General features: G+C 40.5%; 1 long non-coding RNA gene across 1 annotated transcript in view; it reads left to right on the top strand.

The window, feature by feature from the left end:
• LOC131424871 (uncharacterized) overlaps positions 1-4,265 on the top strand; it is a 43,242-nt gene extending 38,977 nt beyond the window's left edge. The window contains exon 4 of the long non-coding RNA XR_009228465.1: positions 577-4,265. This is a non-coding gene — a long non-coding RNA (uncharacterized LOC131424871). The remainder of the gene's footprint in view (positions 1-576) is intronic.
• Positions 4,266-22,076: the final 17,811 nt, after the last annotated feature.

Genomic DNA, 22,076 nt, shown 5'->3' with positions numbered 1-22,076 from the left:
TATTTACATTAAAAAGTTGAGGCTCCTGAAAAAGACACTATACATAATGTGGCATTAATTCCATTCATTTGCCCTTTAGACAGAAAAATCTGAGGAAATTTAGATAGCTTTTGATGCAGGAAATCTAGACATATATTAGCCATAGGACTCTCTTTTTCTCAACACAACCTGCTCCCCTTATTTGTTTCACTACTTAGCTATGTATGCTTGAAAATTTAGCTTTTCCATCCAGCTCCAGGATGAATTAGCTTATGGACTTAAGAGTATGATGCAGTACCACTGAGTCTGGTCTTTAAAACCAGTCAGTCCGTATGCAGAGAACTAGCTAGGTTTAGTGACCCTTTCAGGCAATCCTAAAGAAGCAAGAGACTGAGAGAAGAAAAATAGATGTTTGAGGCCATCCTAGGCAACATAGCCAGATCTTATCTCAAACACAAGATAAAAAGGACTGAGAGGAAGCTTAGTGGTAAAGCCTAACATTCAATCATGAAAATCATCAAAAAACAAAATAAAATAAATAAGTGCAGAATTAGACCCAGTAATTGCATGGTTTTGATTTTTTTTTTTTATTTTTAGGAGACAGAGTCTCTCTGAGTTGCTTTGCACGTTGCCCTTGCTGAGTCTGGCTTTGAATTCAAGATTGTCCCGCCTTGACCTCCCAAGCCACTGGGATTACATAGGTACACCACTATGCCTGGTTAATTTGTGTATGTTTATTTGAAATAGAGAAAGAATTTTTACAGTGAATTAAAACTAGAAAGAACTAGAGCCTCACTTCTGTCCTACCTCATCCACCCATCCTTTCCCTAATTCAATCAAAACCAAGGAATTTCCAAAATGCCTTCAGGATTGGTCCATTTGCACCTTAATCCTATCATGTGGTAAGCCATTGTTATAGATCCTGGCCCCCATTAGAAGATGGCAGCGGCTTCCACTGTGGCCTGTGATAAACAACTCCTTTTATGGAGAGTTGGCGCGCAATCCCTGACCACCCTATGAGAAAGATCCACGTGGCAGCTTAAGATTGGTATGCGGGAGGCTTTATTAGGCTATGCTTGGGTGCTCGGCGGGGAGTCGCTAGAAGATGATACTTGAATCAAGGCCTGAATAAACTGCTGAAAGAAGAATCCTGTGTCGTGTTTTCCCTTGCCGGCGAGGGGTCGCGACACTATCAGGTTCTTCAATCAATTTATGATGCAAATGAATGTCCCTCCCACATGATTGGGTATGATTTCTGAGGTCAGCTGCAGGACAGAACAGTATGAAAAACTGCAGTCCATACCAGAATGAATGAGTTGCTCCTTGTCCTAGGCCAGGTACACACCTTGGCATGGTAGGGAAGCTGAAGCTATGGCAGTCTGTCTGTCAACCTGGGGATCATTGACTCTTAGGAGATCTTATCTAGAGCCTCTCATTCTCCCAGGCCTGAACCCAGAAAAGGGGTGGGCCTGGGCACTGGATAATTTTCCTGCACTGAGCTGCCACTCTTGCCAGTGTCTCCAGAGCTGCCAAGATGTGAATTTTCCAGTAAGCCAGCTGCACCACTGGGCTTACACAGAGCAGGGAGCTGTCTGGGGAACTGAGGTAGTGTACTAACAGAATATGTGGTTACACAGAGGGAGTTAAGATGGACCAGCACCGAGTTCAAGACCTTAGGATCCAGCAGCCAATGGCTGAAACCTCTCAGGAGCTCTAGTCACCTCAAGAAGATGCAAGCACTACCACAAGTGGGGCACAGTGAGCCCTGAACCTCCCAGGAGGTGCCAGTGCCTGTGCAATTGGACTGACACAAACTCAAGCTGTCTCCTGGAGCCCAGGTGGTCTCTGGAAGCTGCTGAAAACCGAGGTTTACATTCCAGAGGAACCAAGAAAGGAAAGGAACACCATATTGAGGATGCCTTGAAGTACAATGCCCTTCAGCCAAAGCCCTGGAAAGAGCCTGACAGACTCCAGTGGAGACCCTCATACTGTCCCTGTGGACTCATGCACTGGGACTGGGCCCTGCATGCCTAGGAGCCTTGAAGTCTTGGCTGTGCTGATAATCCCTTATTTTGTTCTTTCTCTCCTGAATGATTTAAAGGTTCTTGAATAAGAAAAACTCTTTCTGTAATTAATTTGTTAAGGAACTCTTCTTTTAGATGGACTGAGAATTCTCATAGTTTCTAATCTGATTAAATTTTTCATGATGATTAAAGCCATTCCTTTATTCACTGCTTATCTGTTGATCTTGAGGGGGTGAGTAGAGGGTCAGGATGGGAAGCTGTATACATAGGTCTGGAGCAGGAAGGAGATAATTACCCAGGTCAGAGCTGTGGCCTGAACCAATGGGAATCTCTGGAGATATGAGGGTAGTGTGGTAACAGAATTTGTAGATGGGTGGCCACTTGCTGGTGTTTCTTCAAAACTTAATGAGACCTTCCAGAGGAGGGTAGAGAATCGGCATCAATAAATATCCTTTAAATGGTCTACAGTTACTTTCTTATTAACTAAGATAGGACACTAAAATGAAATCTCTAGTCTTGGGCCTCTGAGTTGACAACCATGGGATCCAAGACATCAGCTCTAGGTCAGACTGTCCATGCAGTGACAGAATCCTGCTCTGGTGATTTGTGTCCAGTGTAAGAGACTTCATAGATTGTACTTCAAGATCACCAAAACTGAAGGCTTGTGTGTGGGGTCACATGCCTAATGTCAGTTTGCTCAGGTGGCTTTAGCAAACTATCATCAGCAGAGTGTCCTGATGTGTACCCTTAGTCCAAGCTACACAGGAGACTCAGACAGGAACATTGCTTGGGCCCAGAACTTTGAAGCCACCCTGGGCAACAGAACAAGAAACTGTCTCAAAAATTAAAAAGATAAATTACACTGGGCTGAGCTTCAAGGAATGTAAATGCCTTCATTAGCATGGACATGGACTTTTAAACTTTCCTGTTCCCTGAAATACAATAGGTTTTAAATTGAGGGGATTTGGATTTAGAGGGGCCTAGGTGCTAGGTCATACTGAACAGTGGGATCACACCTGTTTGCCTTGTTTTTCTCATCAGTTTAATTGAGTGTCAATTGTCCATGGCAGGGAATGGTAGTAGAGGTCAAAGTGGAGTTGGAGTATTTATGTTGTTATAGTTAAGGCTTGGTCCCGGGGTTTCATAAATTAACTTCCAGACCACTCATGTATAATCAAATCAAGACTTTATTGAAGCACACCAGTGGCCACTGGCCAGAACATATAACTGTTCCCCTGGTCATCCCAGAACAATTGCAAGGGCACTCTTTATAAGCCTGAAAACCACAAAAAGGACATTTCGAGGGTGTAGCCAATGCAAGCAAGCCAAGTTACAGAAGTGGGAGAGTGCAGTCAGGTGGAGGGATGTGTAGCCAATCATAAGTAGCCCAGTTACCCCTGTTACAAAAACAGAGCCCCATTACACTAGTTATAGTTAGTTCCTTGTTCTTAAAGGTAGCAAAAGGAAAAGAACATCTTACCCTGATCATGACCCTTCTACTTGGCATGGTTGTTTTACAAAATGTAGTTACTAAACAAAATGGAGTCATGTTGGCTTGACTATCACAATGTGGTTCAGACATAGAGACAGGATTCTAATGGAATCATCCTTTCTTCTAAAAACCTAAAGTCTAAATCAGTTTTTCTTCCTCTCCCTCTCCTCATTGATATTCTTGCACCCTGGGGACAAGTAGAGGATTAGACACCACAATAAAGAAAGGAGGCTGGGTGTAGTGGCCCAGGCCTGTAATCCCAGGGATTGGAAGTCTGAGGAAGGAGGAAAACAAGTTCAAGGCCATCGACAGTAAAATAAGGAATCCTTCTCTCTCTCTCTCTCTGAAACACACACACACACACACACTCACACACACACAGATGCAGTTGAGTTTAGAGATATTGTGAAGCTCTTGGAACCTGCACCACCAAGGGGGGTAAAAACACAATGTGTCATGACCACATATGTCATAGTGCAAAGTTTTCAGACCTTGTGAAATGTTATGTTTTACAAATGTAGTTGTACAAAAGGACATCTTTTCATTTTTGAGAACCTTTCATTGCTTTTACACACAAACCATGCCTACTAAAATATTGAGCATTGTAATAATGTACTTTCCTTTGGTTAAATTTACATAAAACAAAATTAGAACTCTCTAAAAATCTTTATGCTTTCAGTATTGAAAATGATGGGAAGAAATACAAAACATAGCACATGATAAAAAACTTTATGTGGGCAAAAATAAAATAATAAATAAAAAAGAAAGAAACTGGCATTTAAAAGTGTTGGAGTTTTTTTTGTTTTGTTTTTTTGTTTTTCTCTTGGAACCTGGGGTGCTTTAGCACTGAGCTACATCTCCTGCTTTATTTATTTATTTATTTTTATTTTTTGCTTATATTTATTTTTTAGTTCTCGGCGGACACAACATCTTTGTTTGTATGTGGTGCTGAGGATCGAACCTGGGCAGCACGCATGCCAGGTGAGCGCGCTACCGCTTGAGCCACATCCCCAGCCCTCCTGCTTTTTTTATATTTGAAAAGATTCTCACTAAGTTTCTTGTGGCCTCACTAAATTACTGAGGATAGCCTGGAACTTGTGATCCTCTTTTCTCAGCCTTCTGAGTAGCTGGAATTACAGACATTTTAGGGGGTGATAATTGGCAATTGCATAGAAGTAGTACACAAAGCTGGCAGACTTTCTCAATCATGAATACTATTTCAAAATATTACATTTAAATGAATGGTGATTTTAAAAAATTAAGGCATGACACTCCTTGGAGATTATGTTCACATTCATTTTCTATATGGTATTATTTTTCTGAAACACAATCAAAGTCACATGATTTTGAATTAAAAAATGCTCCATAAAACAATCTCTGTTGGATATGTTTGAGGGACAGAAGTCACAGTGTCATTTTTATTGTCACAATTTTTGTTCGCTATGATCCAAGTAGAAGTAGTTCATATCATAAGGACCCTAAAAATGTACATAAAACTAAACACTCCTTCACAAACTTGCATCTTAACAATGCATTTGGGCCAAGCGAACTCTGCTTTGGAGTGGGTTTATAACTTGGCCCCTCTAGAGACAGAGCCCCACCTGCTGCTAACACAAATCACTAGGATACCAGGTAGGGCTCACCCATCCAATAGGCAAAGTGTCTAGTGCCTTATAAAGTGTCTAGGGTCCTACAAAATTTCTTGTGAAACTGAAAGGAAAAAAATAATTGTCATGCATAATATAACATTTGATATATAATATTAACATTTGCCGCAGTCTGGCTGGGCACAATCAGGAGCCACTTGTCAAAAGAAACTAACTTTATTTTTAGAACCACACACGACAAACAAAATAGTCTCTCAGGAAAAACCCTCAGAGCCTCAACTGCCACCACCGGCTTTCCACAAGCCTCTCTCTCCCACACAAGCTTCTCTCCACCTCCCACCATCCTCCTGCTCTTGAGGCCGATTGGCTGGGTCACGTGGGCGGAGCCAAAAAAGTCCCCCAATGAGCAGCTCCGTGGTCTGAAAGGGCAGGGAAACAGTCCAATGAGCATCACCGCAGAGGAGCCAATCAGCTAGATGTTGCTGGGGCCGAGGAGCCAATCAGCTAGATGTTGCTGGGGCCGCTGTGAGCCAATCATCAGCCAGCAGCTGGAAGTTTGCTGGCAGCTGGAAGTTTGCTGGGGCCCCTTTGGCTGTGGCTCTCAACATCTCCCCCTCTCTGTTTAAACAACAAGCATGTGGCTTAGGGACCGTGCCTGTTAGGCAGTCCAATTCAACATATGGTCCTTACCCGTCATCGGATGAACTGACCTCTAGGCGTCAGCCTCCTGTCTTAGGTTGGTACCACTGCAATTGGATCATACCCGTCACTGACTACCGGTCCAGCATACAGCCATACTTGTGGATAGGCCTTTGCACCTGTGGGGGGGTGAGGTTCTTTGCCTCACCTCTGTTGGCCCCCAAATTTTAGACCATCACTAGTAGAGGAGGATGCAAAATGCCATGACATTAAGCCAATTGAGGGCTCCTAAATTGTACCACCGGTGACACCATCAGCAAAAATACTCCAGCACTACCACAAGTCACTGCACCAACAGATAGTTCACAATGCATACAGGTGAGCTCACAATGTGTCCAGGCAAGTTCTGCAAGCAGTTCAGTGATGGCTATTGTAGAAGCTGTAGATTGGTTTTATCTTTGACTTCACCAGCACTGGGATGAAGATAGGAATTCTGGCAATAATGGCTAAAGAAAAAATTATGTAACATTCCAGAAGGCACTAAAAGAAAACAATTTTCTTAACAATTTACATTATCTTTAAGAGAATTATTAAATATAATGAAAAGGAAAGGTGAAAGTAAACAAACAGATCTGTTAACCTTCTTTTTTGTTTACATATTAAAACAATCCTCAACAGTTGTTTACCCAATTTAAATTAAACCATATAAATCACGTGAAAAAAAAAATATTTGGATCCATTTTATCATGAGCGCTCATCATATATGATATATGGACATACGTACATTCAAACATATAACACAAAACACAAGTGTGCACACATAATATAATACATACAACACATAACATTATAGTAAAGGCCTTATAACTTTTTACAGGTGAAATCTCCATTGCAATGTTTAAAAACTCTATAGTCAAAAAATAGAACTGATCAGCAAAACATTAACCTAGGTCTGTATGAGCTCAAAAAACAAAATAGAACTTCATGATATGGCAAAGGGCAATAATAAAATAGATATTGAAAAAAGCATCCTGGTTCTGTTGCAGATGTAAGAATAGCCAAACTGGAGTTTTGGATATCAGTTGTTATGGATTTGAGCCAAATCATCTTCTTTTTGGTCTGTAGAAATCGCTTTAGTTAATCTTTCTGGAATCCAAATCGGCTGCTGTTCTCCCTGTGGAAACACATAAACAGACCCCCGACTCCAGACAATCACTGGGTCAGGACCTTGGTTAATCTCTCTGGAATCCAAATTGGCTGCTGTTCTCCCTGTGGAAACACACAAACAGACCCCCGACTCCAGACAATTACTGGGTCAGGACCTTTCCATTGTCCTGTTAGAATATCCTTCCAAAGTACCTTGGGCTTATGTACATTTTTTGGACACATATGCCTTTCCGCAGCACTAAGTCCTGATGAATCCAAATTTAAAAAGTTTAGAGTAAAAAGGGTTATTTTAAGTTTATCTTTGGGGAATATATACCCCTTCCCAATTCCTTCTTTTTGCTTTAATAAGTACATTTTAATAGTTTGATGAGCTCTTTCAACTATGCCTTGTCCCTGTGGATTGTATGGGATTCCTGTTATATGAGTAATGCCAAATGTTGAGCAAAATTGTTTAAAAGAGGTAGAAGTATAACCAGGGGCATTATCTGTTTTTAACTGTTTTGGAACACCCACAGTGGCAAAATTTTGTAAGCAATGAGCTATAACATCTTTAGTTTTTTCTCCGGCATGAAGGGAGCCCATCAAAAATCCAGAAGAAGTATCAACTGTAACATGCAAATATTTTAATTTTCCAAATTCTGGCAAGTGTGTGACGTCCATCTGCCAAATATGGTTAGGTATCAATCCTCTAGGATTGACTCCAAGATTAACTTGTGGTAAAAAGGTCACACAATTTTGACATTGTTTTATTATTTGTCTAGCTTGTTCCTTAGTTATTTTAAAACGCTTTTGTAAAGTATTAGCATTGACATGGAACTTTTTATGAAAATTTATAGCTTCTTCTAGTGTAGAGAAAATATGTATGTCATGTGTAGTTTTATCTGCTAAATCATTGCCCAAACTAAGGGCTCCAGGCAATCCTGTATGTGCCCTGATATGTCCTATAAAGAATGGATCTTTTCTGTCCCAGATTAGACTTTGTATAGTGGAAAGCAAAGAGAAAACAGTAGAAGAAGGGGAAATCCTACCAGCATCTTCAAGGGATACTATAGCATTAACTACATACTGACTATCAGAAAATAAATTAAATACAGAATCTTTAAACATCACAAAAGCTTGTAAAACTGCATTAAGCTCTACCTTTTGAGCTGATTGTTTGGGTACTAAAAATGTAAAAGTTTGATCAGGGGTAACTACTGCTGCTGTACCATTATTTGACCCATCAGTGAATATATTTGGAGCATTCATGATAGGTGTTTTTCTTGTCATTTTTGGAAAAATTACAGGATGCAATGACCAAAAAGACAATAAAGGATTAGATGGTAAGTGGTTATCAAATGAAACATTAGATTTGCACATGATTATTGCCCAAGTATTTAACTCATTAGCTAACTCATCAATTTGATTCATAGTATATGGAGTAATAATTTTATTGGGAGAAATTCCAAACACTCCCTTTGCTGCTTTTATTCCTTTGAGTATTAATTGTCCTACAGCCTCAGGATACCTAGTAAGAATAGTGTTAGGAGAATAAGATAAATGTATCCATAATAATGGACCTTCTTGCCAAAATACTCCTGTAGGAATATTTTTTGTTGGTAGTACAATAAATAATAAAGGCAAACTTATATCAATTCTATCCAAATGCATATTTTCCATATATGTTTCAATGATTTTTAATGCCTTTCTTGCTTCAGGCGTTAACATTCGGGGTGAATTTGGATCTGATGGACCTTTTAGGATATCAAATAAAGGTCCCAACTCTCCTGTTGGTATACCTAAATAAGGCCTTATCCAATTTATGTCTCCTAATAACTTTTGAAAGTCATTAAGTGATTTGAGTTGATCTACTCGTATTTGAATTTTTGGTGGACGGACCATGGTTGAGGATAATAGAACTCCTAAATAATTAATTGGAAAATTTAATTGTACTTTATCTATTGCTATCTCTAGATTATAATTTTTTAATAAGTTTGTAAGTGTGGCATAACATTCTAGCAATGTGTTTTTATCTTTGTGTGCTAATAATACATCATCCATATAGTGAAATATTTGTAGTTCAGGATTTTGATTTCTAAGTGGCTGGATTACTTTGTTAACATAAATTTGACACATAGTTGGGCTGTTAGCCATCCCTTGAGGGAGTACTTTCCATTCATATCTCTGATCAGGACCTTCATGATTCAGTGCAGGGATAGTAAATGCAAAACGTGGACTATCCTCAGGATGAATTGGAATTGAAAAAAAACAATCTTTAATATCTATAACTAAAACATACCAGGTTTTTGGCAAAGCAGACAACTGAGGAATCCCTGATTGAGCAGGTCCCATAATAACCATCTCATTATTAATGGCTCTTAAATCTTGCAATAATCTCCATTTACCAGATTTCTTTTTGATGACAAAAATGGGAGTATTATGGGGAGATACAGAAGGTTGTATATGTCCTTCTGCTAATTGTTGTTTGACCAGGTCATGGGCTGCTTGTATCTTTTCTTTAGTCAGGGGCCACTGAGGAACCCATACTGGTCTTTCTGATTTCCAAGTAATTTTTATTGTCTCAGTGGCCCTTTCTGAAAATCCAACCCATGTCTGTCTCTCCCTTGATCTATTTGTATTGGTGCTGCTATACCTTGTTCTTGTTTTTCTAATCTTTTTCCTTTCCTAAAACCTTGTCTAGTCATAATAGTGGGTGCATTTTGGTTGATGTTATTTGTTAATGTCAAACCTAATTGATCTAGGACATCTCGTCCCCATAAATTTACGGGAAGATGATCCAATACATATGGCTGTATAGTTCCTTCACATCCTTCAGGATCCTTCCAATCTAATACCATTGCACTTCTATGGGGATTAGTCGCCACTCCTAGGCCTCGAAGCGTTTGAGTGGCTTGTTGTAATGGCCAATGTTTTGGCCATTCTTGACGAGAGATGATGCTAAGGTCTGCACCTGTATCCAGTAGCCCATTAAATTCATGTCCTTGAATATTTAGTTTTAGCATGGGGCGAGAATCTAAATTTAAAGAAAGCATAGCCCAATCTACACCTGTGGAGCCTAATCCCTTGGAACCTCTTTCTACAGTACGACTGGAAAATTTATCATGTAGGCTGGGTATTATTAGTAACTGTGCTATTCTATCTCCTGGTGAAATTACTGATATACCCTTTGGAGAACTGGCTATAATTTTTATTTCACCTTCATAATCGGGATCAATTACCCCAGGACTTATCATAAGTCCTTTTAGAGTAGAAGAGCTGCGTCCCAATAATAAGCCTACTGTTCCTTTGGGAAGAGGTCCTTTCACCCCTGTGGGAATGATTTGAACTCCCATCTCTGGAGTTAGTACTGCTCTGGCGGAGGCGCAGATGTCCAACCCTGCGCTCCCTCTGGTTTGTCTGATGAGGGATCTGATGGACAATGTGTCCTGGGCACTACCCTGATGGGGTTGCTGGGTTCCTCCAGTGCTCCGTATATTTGTGGTTTTGGGCCCCGGAGCATTGGGCCCTCCTGTCCGTTTTTTGGCAATGGAGCCCGATGCCTTTCTCCATGATATCGTGGATAAACACCTGGTCCTTGTTCGTTTTTTGATAATGGAGTACCCTCTATGGTGGTTTGAGAACGGCATTCATTAGCCCAATGTCTCCCTCTACGGCATCGTGGGCAAATACCTGGTATTCTACTCCTTTGATACCTAGTTTTGTTAAACCCTCCTCCAGTGGGGCAATTCCTTTTAAAATGTCCTGTTTGTTCACAATTGTAGCATGTTCTTGGCCTGGCATCTAAAGCCTGTTTTACTGCAGCTGCCACAATTTGCCCTTGTTCATTAATGTCTCTGGCATCTAAAGCCTGTTTTACTGCAGCTGCCACGACTTGCTCTTGTTCATTAATGTCTCTACATAATTTAATATATGTGTTTAAATCTTCATGTTTCCATGGTCTAATGATATCTCTGCACCAACGATTCGCTTGCTCATAAGCCAGGTGTTTTAGTAATGGCATTGCTTGTTCTGTATTCCCAAAAACTCTGGTAGCTGTTTGAATAAGCCTATCTACAAATTCAGCATAAGGTTCATTAGCTCCTTGTATTACCTTAGATAATTGACCTTGTAAACCTCCATGTCCTTGTAAAGTCTTCCATGCCTTAATTGCATCTGCAGCAATTTGTGTGTATACGCCAGGATCATATGCAATTTGTTGCTGCTGATCCTCATAAGGTCCCTTTCCTAACAACATATCTAGATTTCTCTGAGGATAACCAGCTGCTGCATTTCGCCTAGCCGTCTCCTTGCAAAATTCCTCATTGGCAACCTTCCATAACAGGTATTGTCCTCCATTTAGCACAGCTTTACACATATTAGCCCAATCTGCTGGCGTCATGTTCAAGTTGTTAATGGATTCGACCAAGCTTACAGTGAAGGGTGCTTGAGGACCATAGGTTGTTACAGCCTCTTTTAGCTGCTTCACTGTTTTGAAATTTAAAACTTGGTAAAATCGCTGCCCTCCTGCCTCAAATACAGGGCATGTTAGTATTTGAGATCTTGTCTCAGGATCCCAACTATCAACTGCGGGGGTTGGGGGCCTCCCAGCATATGGAGGTGGCGCTGTTGGTTGGACACTTACGCCCTCTGGTGATAGAAAGGTGTTAGTAGCAGTCTCCTGTTGTACCTTTCCCCCTGATGGCTTTTTCTGTTTTACACTTTCTTTCTCTGTCTGACTAACTTGAGAGACCTTCTCTTTTACTTGAATCATTATGTCTTCTCCTTCCTCTACCATTGTCTGAACTGAAGGCTTTGGACTAAGCAAACAAGATATGAACGTCCACAATGGCAATGTGCCAACTGGCAGAGTCCCTGGGCTTTTCTTTTCTATTCTTTTTAAATCTTCACCATGATGGTTCCATTGTGATATATTTAACAACTCCTCCTTAAAAAGCCATGGGCTACATTTTTGTATTGTATCAATGTATGCCCTGATTGTTCTTGATTTTACTGAGATGCCTCCTTCCTCTAACAATTTACTTAACACTCTTTCAGTTTGTTTTTTACTAATTTCTGATCCCTTATTTCTACTATAATACAACCCAACAAGATGACGCCAAACAAAACCGAGACAGAATGAAATAAAAAGGGAACAACAAAAAGTCATTATAGCCTTTCTATCCTCCTGACATGGGCATCCGTCCTTTCTCCCTATCTGTTCCTCAGACGTAAATAGTTTTTCCTCAGATGTGAGCGGTTTTTCTTCCGTCTCACTCATCTCCAGGGACAGGCAACTTAAAACAAAAGTGAAACAAAATAACAAAAGAAGAATCTTAAAATGGCTACCCATCCTCTCGCCCTGCCCTCAGGGGCGAGCAGTTCACTTACCCTCAGTCGCTCCCCGTGCGAGCCACCAAATGCCGCAGTCTGGCTGGGCACAATCAGGAGCCACTTGTCAAAAGAAACTAACTTTATTTTTAGAACCACACACGACAAACAAAATAGTCTCTCAGGAAAAACCCTCAGAGCCTCAACTGCCACCACCGGCTTTCCACAAGCCTCTCTCTCCCACACAAGCTTCTCTCCACCTCCCACCATCCTCCTGCTCTTGAGGCCGATTGGCTGGGTCACGTGGGCGGAGCCAAAAAAGTCCCCCAATGAGCAGCTCCGTGGTCTGAAAGGGCAGGGAAACAGTCCAATGAGCATCACCGCAGAGGAGCCAATCAGCTAGATGTTGCTGGGGCCGAGGAGCCAATCAGCTAGATGTTGCTGGGGCCGCTGTGAGCCAATCATCAGCCAGCAGCTGGAAGTTTGCTGGCAGCTGGAAGTTTGCTGGGGCCCCTTTGGCTGTGGCTCTCAACAAACATTTTCATAAAACAATAGTGAGAGGTAATAATTTTTAAATTAATGTATTGATGAGTTTTTAGTTCAGGAATGAGTACCTTAAGGTACAAGTGTGCCAGGGGACAAGGTTCATGGTGGGTTCCTGCAAGAGGCAGGGGTCCACAGGTTGTGTTCCAATTCCCCAGCTTCAGAAAGGCTCAGCATTTGACAAGTAGCACAGGGAGAGGCCAAGTGCTTTTGTCTAAGCTGGTGAATTCATCACCAGGTAGAGAGGAGTTATCTCCTGACTTAACCTCCACTTAACTGTACTGTGACGTCTTTACTTGTCTTAAATCATGTTTGTATTATTTAAAAATTGGTCATTTAATAATCCTTGGTAACTTTTGCATCCTTCATAATTTAATAAAGTTATTGTATAATTATGTTTGATATAATTTACATACATTGTGCAAACTAAAATCTCACTATATTTTTGTAGTTTTTGTGATTCTTACTAAATACCTTGCTAAAAATTTTGTTTCACTAGAATAATTTCCTGGAGGACAAAATAGAGAATGAAAGTGGAATATATGATATTAGAGAATTGATTTTTTCAAATATGTTTTATTAAAGATCGTACATATAATGTATAAAATTGTGTAGCATCATTATCTTTGTTTAGAGATTTAAATTCTACATGATTCCACTTCAACAGGGAGCCATGTTTTCACTACTATTGACATGTACATATATGTAAAATCCTTAGTCCCTCTACCTCTTGGGATTATAAAGGTGATTTAATATGTCCTAGATCCTCTATACAATCTATTCCATTTTGGTTTCTAAGGATAGCTTTGTTTCTAAGTAAATTATTTTTATCTTGTACTATGAAAGAATACTAGTTTTTTTCTTAATAAATTTCTGTTTGTGAGAATAAATCTGTGGAATAAATTTCTAAAAATGAATTCCTATATCAAAACATTTTATTTAAAATTGTTCAAACACATGGCTATGTTGCATGTTCAAGGAGCCTACCAAATTCATTCAAACAACTGTATTGCGGAAAGTCTTTCTTCGAACAGTTTAAACAATTTTTTTCTTAGTTTACATGGACACCTTATCTTTATTTTATTTATTTATTTTTACTTGGCACTGAGGGTCAAACCCTGTGCTTCACATTTGCAAGACAAGTGTGATGACACTGAACCACAACCCCAGCCCTTTGCCAACATTTTAACAACAGGGTTATAATGAAAATTTCTTCTTTTTTATATAGAAGGAAGCAAATCCAGGAACTCATGCATGCTAGGCACGTGCTCCACCACTGACCTACATCCCTGGACCCTATAGTGAAAGTTTTTAAGTCTTTCTAATATGTCATTTAAAAGTTTATTTCTTTTAATTTCCTGGTGTCTAACATTAGTGAGACTAGGCTCAACATTGCTACTGAAAAACTAGTAGTGTTATTGTTTGTGGGAATTTGAAAAGAGTTCCATAATTTTCATCACTTTTCTAATTGATTTTGGGTGAATGACATTGATAATGTCTAACTATCAAAAATTAGTACTTTCAAAAGCTTAAACCATCCCATCTTATGTACTTTGTTTCCTCTTTGCCACATTCACATCCGATATTTTTTATCCCAAATACTCATCCCAATCCATTCTCTTGCTGAATTTTCAATTACGATTTCAAATATTTTACCTCAAAACATCTCTTTATGGCTCAACTTAACACCGTAACAGTCAGGGACTCTGGCTACCTAGTGTAATCTGAACACTCTTTTCCAGATTCCAGGTTCACACTGCCCCCAAATATCATTACTTTTCTGCTCTAGGAGAAAGATTCATGCAGGGTTTTTTTTTAAACATTTTTTTTTAGTTTTCAATGGGCCTTTATTTATTTATTGATACGTGGTGCTGAGAATCGAACCCAGTGCCTCACACATGCTAGGCAAGCACTCTGCCACTGAGCCACAACCCCAGGCCACTCATGTAGTTTTAAGGCAAGAACACATCAGCAGTCAGAACTGGGTGAAAGTTGGTGGGGAAGGACATCACTAAATATAGCTCTATTACCAGAAGAAAAGGTCGCAGAAAAAAAGATTCAGGAAGAGGAAATTACCTAGAGGTCCAGGAATAAGCAAGGGTCTGGAGCTGCATTGGCAATAGAAGTCACAGCAGTCATCCTAGAGCTTGGGATCTATTGAAGTTGTGTGCAGAATCTGAAAAAAGAAATGAGAGAGAGAGAGAGAGAGAAAGAAGAAGAAGAAGAGGAGGAGGAGGAGGAGGAGGAGGAGGAGGAAAGAAAGGGGGGAAGGAAAGAGAAGAAAGAAAGAAGGAAAAGGAAAATAAAGAGAAGGAGGCAGAAAGGAAGAACTTTGGTCTGAAACAAGAACGTCAAACTAAGACTGCATGCAAAAAACTCAAAAGTGAAATTTCAACCCAAGAGACCAATACCAAGAACAAATACAACCATAAATGTCAATCCAAGGGATTAACCTTTTATACTTGGAATTAAAAACACAGGGAACTGCCTGCCATCTCATGTGTTGATTAAAAACCAAACTGCTTCATTCTCTTATACACTACAGGGTGTACAGTTTCTGATGTAAGTTGAAGTCATCCCTCACTTTCCTTCTTAGTCAAATAGATACTATATATACACAACTTATTGAATCCACGTTCTTTCCAGAATTATATACTAGAAGACCTTAGCACATTCTAGCATAACAGAATTATTTGCTATATATTCATTACAATTACTTTATTCACTGTTTCTTTTTTTTTTCAGTTATTTCACTGGAGCAAAAATTTAGCTACATTTTGATATTTTTTATAATACCACTGAGAAACAGTTCTCTGTCTTCTTGAAAAAAATTAATTGCAAAGATAAATTCTCCCATGTGGGACAGGACAGTACAGGCTTGTGATCTCAGTGACCTAAAAAGCTGACACAAGAGAATTACAACTCAAGACAAGGCAGGCAGGGTGGCACACACCTGCAAACCAGTGGCTGGGGAGGATGATAAAGCAGTATTGTGAGTTCTAAGCCATCCTCAGCAAAGGTGAGGTGCTATACAACTCAGTGAGACCCTGTCTCTAAGTAAAATACAAAATAGGGCTAGGTATGTAGCTCAGTGTTTGAGTACCCTATGTTCAACCCTGGTATGAAAAAAAAAAAAACAATCAAGAGAAGGTTCAGCAACTTCATTAGATCATGTCTCAAAACAAGAACTAAAAATTCCTGGAGATACATCTTGTAATATTGTCAAAATCCAAAGTCCCATGATTTCAAGTTCAAATTTCAAAAATGCTAAGAAAAGAAGGGTCCAAGAAGGCCATCTTAAGTAGAATTCCTTGGATACCCCCTAGCAGCACAATCCTCTAGGTGGAATCTTCTGGAGGATCTATACCAATGGGTAAATACCAAGGCCCAAAGTTTGAAGGTCTAGCTGCTGGGGTCCTTTGAAAGGCCTCAAAATGAGTGCAGTCAAGTGTGTAGTGGCAGCTGTGACCCAGACTGGGTGGCTTTCCTGGTATTCCCTGGCTCGACTTGATTTTATACTCTGGCTTCTTGACTCTTTTGAATCTTGACTGCCTGGGCAAGCTCTGAGTCCCAAGAAGCAAAAGGTTGTAGGTGGGTTTGAAAGGAAGATAGGCAGAGGTGTCAGACAACTGCATGGTGTCAAGGCACCCCTGAAGTAGCCTTGGGGGCAATAGATAACAGGGTAGCACAGAAAGATCATATCTCTGCTGGGTTCTCAAGGCTGCTGTGTATCTGCTTAGAGATGCAGTGCATGTAGAACACCCAATACGCTGGTGCTCTGGCCACCCACCTCTCCCCAGAAGATGCTGCCAGTCCATCCTGCCAGTAAGTAATGCAAGAACAATGAGAGAGGGCACCCTTAGATCCAGATTGACCCCCTTTGATCTGGACATGGTGTCTCACCACCCAGAATCCCAAACAGGAGTACACTACACTGAAGAATTTCTCATTTTAGGACAATTTAATTGAGAAAGCAGAAGAAAAATGCACAAGAGCTCTGAGGCCTCCATGGTGGACTAACAAACACAAGTTTTACTTCTAGGTGATCCCTTCCAAAACACTCCTCCAAACATCTCAGTGCTCTTGGGTCCCAAAGGTTACAGACTCAAGCAGCCTTAGGGAGTCTTGCACAGAAGGGCCTGGATCCACCCCCAGCAGCCTTTGCTTTTCTCCTGGCCTCTGGCAGGGGCAGGGGGAAGAGGACTCTTACAAGAGTCACCACCACCAGAGGTCTTGGCCTCTAGACCTCCCTCATCCTTGTACCTGGAACACAAGGGAGCCCCAGAAGATGGTTGATGCTGGGGCACCTTCAAGACCCCTGACTTTCCTGGGTGTGCCTTCAGCTTCTTTTGGGTCAAGGACACCTGCTTCAGGACAGGAGGCTCTGTGTCCTGGTGCAAGGTGCCGTGTGCTCTGGGAAAGTCATCTTTCCATGACCAATGCCAGAGAAGAGGTCCTTGGGGTGTGGAATGCAGGTTGCTGTGGAAGGCGTGTCTGTCATAAGAGATAACTTGTTGCTGGATGTAGAAGGGCAGCGACTGGGGTCCAGGGTATATTGAGCTCAGGGTTGGAGGCCTCTGGAGACCTGGCTCAATGTATACACAATTCCAAGCCTGTGGCACACAGCAGGGAAAGTGCTGCTCCATGGTGTTGTGGGCCTCACAGCAGGAACCACCAGTATGTGGGGCTTAGCAGGCAGCTGATTTGGTGTTCTGAAACTCTTCTGGCCTCTAGTGAGTTTCTAACCAGGCTGGGAATAAGGGTGGTGCTTGCTTTAATCCTGAAATAAAATCCCATCAGAAAGCTCAATTAATGAGATTAACAATAACAATTATCTGTTAGTCACTGTAATAGGAAGTCTTGCTCCATACAAGACACTGAAAAACAGACATTTTTCTTCTGGCTTTAGAAGGGTTGTCAACACAATACATAGATAATCACAACATGTTTTGGTTGTAACCTTTTTCCTTCCTGAACTCTGCCTGTATGATAGATTACTTGTGACCAGGAGTACTTCCAAAAAAACAATATAAACTGGAAAATGAACTTTGGTTTTCAGATCTGGTGCTATAATCTGATTGCTCTATCACCTCATCCCTCACTCTATCAAATACATAACTTGAGAAATAAAACCCTAATGATAATAGGAGGACATGGGGCTCTTTGGAGTAAATTAGGCCACAATCCTTCATAAAAGTTATTTATAGCCCATAGAGGAGATGTTGTAAAAAATATTTTAAAGATAACTCTCAGTATCTTCTAAACACCCAATAGGATGAAGCTAAATATCCATAATAAAAACAGGAAGTGAAAATTCACAAATTTATGGAAAGCAAAAAAAAATTCAAATAATTTTCTGATCAAGTAAAAAAGCACAAGGGGTAGAAGAATATACATAGATATCTAATAACAAAGAAAACACACCATACCAACATTTATGAGATGAAGTATAAACAGTGACCAGGAAGGTGTAGTAGTCAGGATTCTCAAGAGGAACAGAATCAAGAGAAAGTATGATTATTAAAAGGGGATTGATTAGATTGGCTTACTTGACCAGAGCTGGAGAGTCCCCAATGGCTGTCTGTAGGCTGTAGAGCTGGAGGAACCAGTAGCTGCCCAAGTGGCTGAAGCCCCCGAAACAGGAGAGATCAACAGTGTTCTCCTAGTCTGAACAGAAGCTTCTGGAAACTCTGGACAATCAGTGGCATATGAGTCCACTTTAGAGGAGTGAAGAAGCAAGATTCTGATATTCTCAAATGATGACAGCAGCAATCAAGAACTGATTCTAGGAGAAACAAGCTTGCATCTGCTGATGCTTCCTTGTTCTCCCACCTTTTATTCCATCCAAGCCGCCATCCTATTGGATGGTGCTGATCAACTTTAGGGAGGGTCTCCACTTCAGTTGTAATTGCACAAGCCAATCATTCCCAAACACACTCTCATTGACACACCCAAAAGTCTCTTAATCATTGGCATGTCTTAATTCTATCAAGTTGAATGAATGTGAACATTAACAAAGAGTACCAGGACTGAATCAACAAGAACACCAGAACAAATCTACAACTATGACTAGGATTAAATCAGTAATCAAATACAAGGTGAGGCTGGGGATGTAGCTCAGTGGTACGGAGCATTTGCAGGAGTCCCTCCCTGGGTTCAGTGTTCACCACTGGAGGAAGAAAAGAAAATCCCAATAAATAAAAGCTCTGAACATAATGGCTTCTTCGGTGAATTCCATTCAAGATTTGAAAAGTGGTTAGTGATACATTGCCAATTACTCTCAGTCTCATTCAAAAAATTGAAGAATGGGGAAAAGAATTGTAGAACTCTACTCCTAAGTCTACCTGCCAGTGGGTTTATAGAGAACTGTCAGTGTGTGAATTCAAGGAATATTTCAATTGTACCAATATTTCATATTTCTGTCAATAATGAAAATTGCTATTGATGCTGAAAAAGGTGAGCACAAAATAAAGTATTAAATTAGGGACTGTCCTTCATTTCTCATTTCTGGTTCTTCCTGATTGCATTTTCACTATTCAACTCTAAATAAATAAAAATACAAATAAAAAGGAAAGCAGAAAATCGAAGTACTTCCTTAAAGGTGCATCAACATCTCTAACACATATCTGGATTATCAGTTTCTCTGAGAATATAGTTTGCTTACTGTGTTTTGCCTTTCCTGGAAAAAACTCCTTTTGAATCTGACAAAGTAAAATATCTCCCTGGGTCTATCAAAGGTGTAAAAGTAAGACTTTTAGAATTCACTCTAGGAAATGGAAGAAAGCTTCCAAACATTCAGACAACTCTGGGATTTATCTGCATGGCTGTTTGGCCCCAGAACAATTACAGAAGTGAAATGAGTTTAAGAATACTTGTAATTAACATTGACCATACATTTATACCTGGAAGGATTAACAGGCAAGCGAGAACCTTGTCTGTCCTCTGTGCAAAGGGGATCCCCAGGATCTGTCCGATATCCAGCAAAGACACCCACAGCACAAAGTATACTGGCATGCAGGAAATCCACCCTTCCTTTTTCAATCTCCAAAACAAATACAAAAGTGAAAAACAATTTTTTCCATAATTTTATTATACAAGGGACAGAACATTTTATGAAAATCTAAGACAGCATAAATTTCTCACATGATTACTAAACTGAGACACTTTTTTAAAATTTTTATTTATTTGTTTCTTAGTCATACATGACAGTAGAATGCATTTTGATATATAATACATACATGGAATGTACATACATGAATCATATTGTCTATTCTATTCTGCTGCCCTTCCTATCCTCCCTACTCCTCCCCTCCTCTCCCATCCTCTCTCTCTATCCAATCTAATGTGACACACTTTTTTTTCTTTTTCTCATTACAGCATCATATATGTGTTCTGTATAACAATGAGGTTCTCCTTCCATCTTCTTTGCAACTCCCCTTCTCCCTCTTTTTCCCTCCCACCTCTCTTCCCTATTTAGTGGTAGTCTTCTTCTCATGCTCTTCCTCCCTATCCCATTTTGAGTCACCCCCCTTATATCAGAGAAGACATTCGGCATTTGTTTTTTAGGGACTGGCTAACTTCACTTAGCATAATCTGCTCTAATGCCATCCATTTGCCTGCAAATGCCATGATTTTATTATTTTTTAGTGCTGAGTAATATTCCATTGTGTATAAATGCCACATTTTTTTAATCCATTCATCTATTGAAGGGCATCTAGGTTGGTTCCACATTCTAGCTATTGTGAATTGTGCTGCTATAAACATTGATGTGGCTGTGTCCCTGTAGTATGCTCTTCTTAGGTCTTTTGGGTATAGTCCGAGAAGGGGAATAGCTGGGTCAAATGGTGGTTCCATTCCCAGCTTTCCAAGGAATCTCCATACTGCTTTCCAAATTGGCTTCACCAATTTGCAGTCCCATCAGCAATGTATGAGTGTACCTCCCCCACCCCCATCCTCCCCAGCACTTATTTGTTGTTTGACTTCATAATGGCTGCCATTCTTATTGGAGTGAGATGGTATCTTAGAGTAGTTTTAATTTGCATTTCTCTGATTGCTAGAGATGGTGAGCATTTTTTCATGTATTTGTTGATTGATTGTATATCCTCTTCTGAGAAGTTTCTGTTCAAGTCCTTGGCCCATTTGTTGATTGGGTTATTTGCTTTTTTGTTGTTTAACTTTTTGAGGTCTTTGTATACTCTAGAGATTAGAGCTCTATCTGATGTTTGAGGGGTAAAAATTTGTTCCCAGGATGTAGGCTCCCTATTCACCTCATATATTATTTCTCTTGCTGAGAAAAAACTTTTTATAAACTGAGACACTTTTTAAAAATATTAATTTATTTTTTTTGTTGTAGTTAGACAAAATACCTTTATTTTATCTATTCATATATGGTGCTTGAGGATCGAACCCAGGGCCCCGCAAATGCTAGGTGGGCACTCTACTGCTGAGTCATAACCCCAGCCCTGAGAAATTTTTTTTTTAACACCCTTTTCTTGCAGAGGTTCTTCCATCGCAGCATGTTGGCAGAGACCTCATGGCTCTCAAGCCAAGGGCGAGCAGTGAGCAGTCCAGAGCCCCCATTATTCTAAAGTCACTGAGCATGGGTGGGAACCTCAGGCAGCATTCTGCAGACTTGAGGTGGTAGCTCTTAGCACATAAGAGGGAGGCTCTGTAAAGAGCATGGATATCTCCGGATTCCTCAGTCCATGGGGGCAGGCTGGACGCTGATGAGCCGGGATTCTCAGAGGCATCCTCTTCTCCTGGGGGTACATGGGGCTATTGCTGGGTCTCACACATCCGTACTGGACAGGCAGGTAGCTCTGTGCCCCTCAAGGTACTGTGCAATCTGGGTCCATGGATGGGTCAGGGAGCTGAGAAACACACAAGGTCTAAAAGGCATTACACAGTTGAAGTCCTGGAGATCCCAAGAAAGGAAACCCAGCCTGGGATAAAAAAAAGCAGAGGCCAGAGCCCAGAATCTGATTTCTTCAGGGCTTGGCAGTGCCTGGGGCCCTGGAGCCTTATCTCCACAATACCAGGCCTCCCACACAGCAGGGCAAATGTTTGTCCATAGCTGCAGCCTCTCAGAGGAGGAAAAGTTTTCAGGGAACCTTTGCCTGCCAATTTCTATTCTTCTGGGCACCTCTTGATCTGAACCACAAGGTGTAAAGTTGAGGGGAGATAGGATTCCAGGGGAATATTTCTTCAGAAGGCAGGATCTCCTAATCCTAAAGGCCGATCCAATGATCTGAGATGTCAGTGTTCATTTAAGTAGATTTTCTTGATTGATAGGTTTAAAACAATTTTTGAAAATTTCAG

Source organism: Marmota monax, unplaced genomic scaffold, assembly GCF_021218885.2.
Source record: "Marmota monax isolate L192 unplaced genomic scaffold, Marmota_monax_Labrador192_F-V1.1 WCK01_AAM20220418_F8-fsc00165, whole genome shotgun sequence".
NCBI classification, from domain to species: Eukaryota; Metazoa; Chordata; class Mammalia; order Rodentia; family Sciuridae; genus Marmota; species Marmota monax.
The sequence above is the reverse complement of the archived record's forward strand: the minus strand, read 5'-3'. Positions and strand labels throughout refer to the sequence as shown.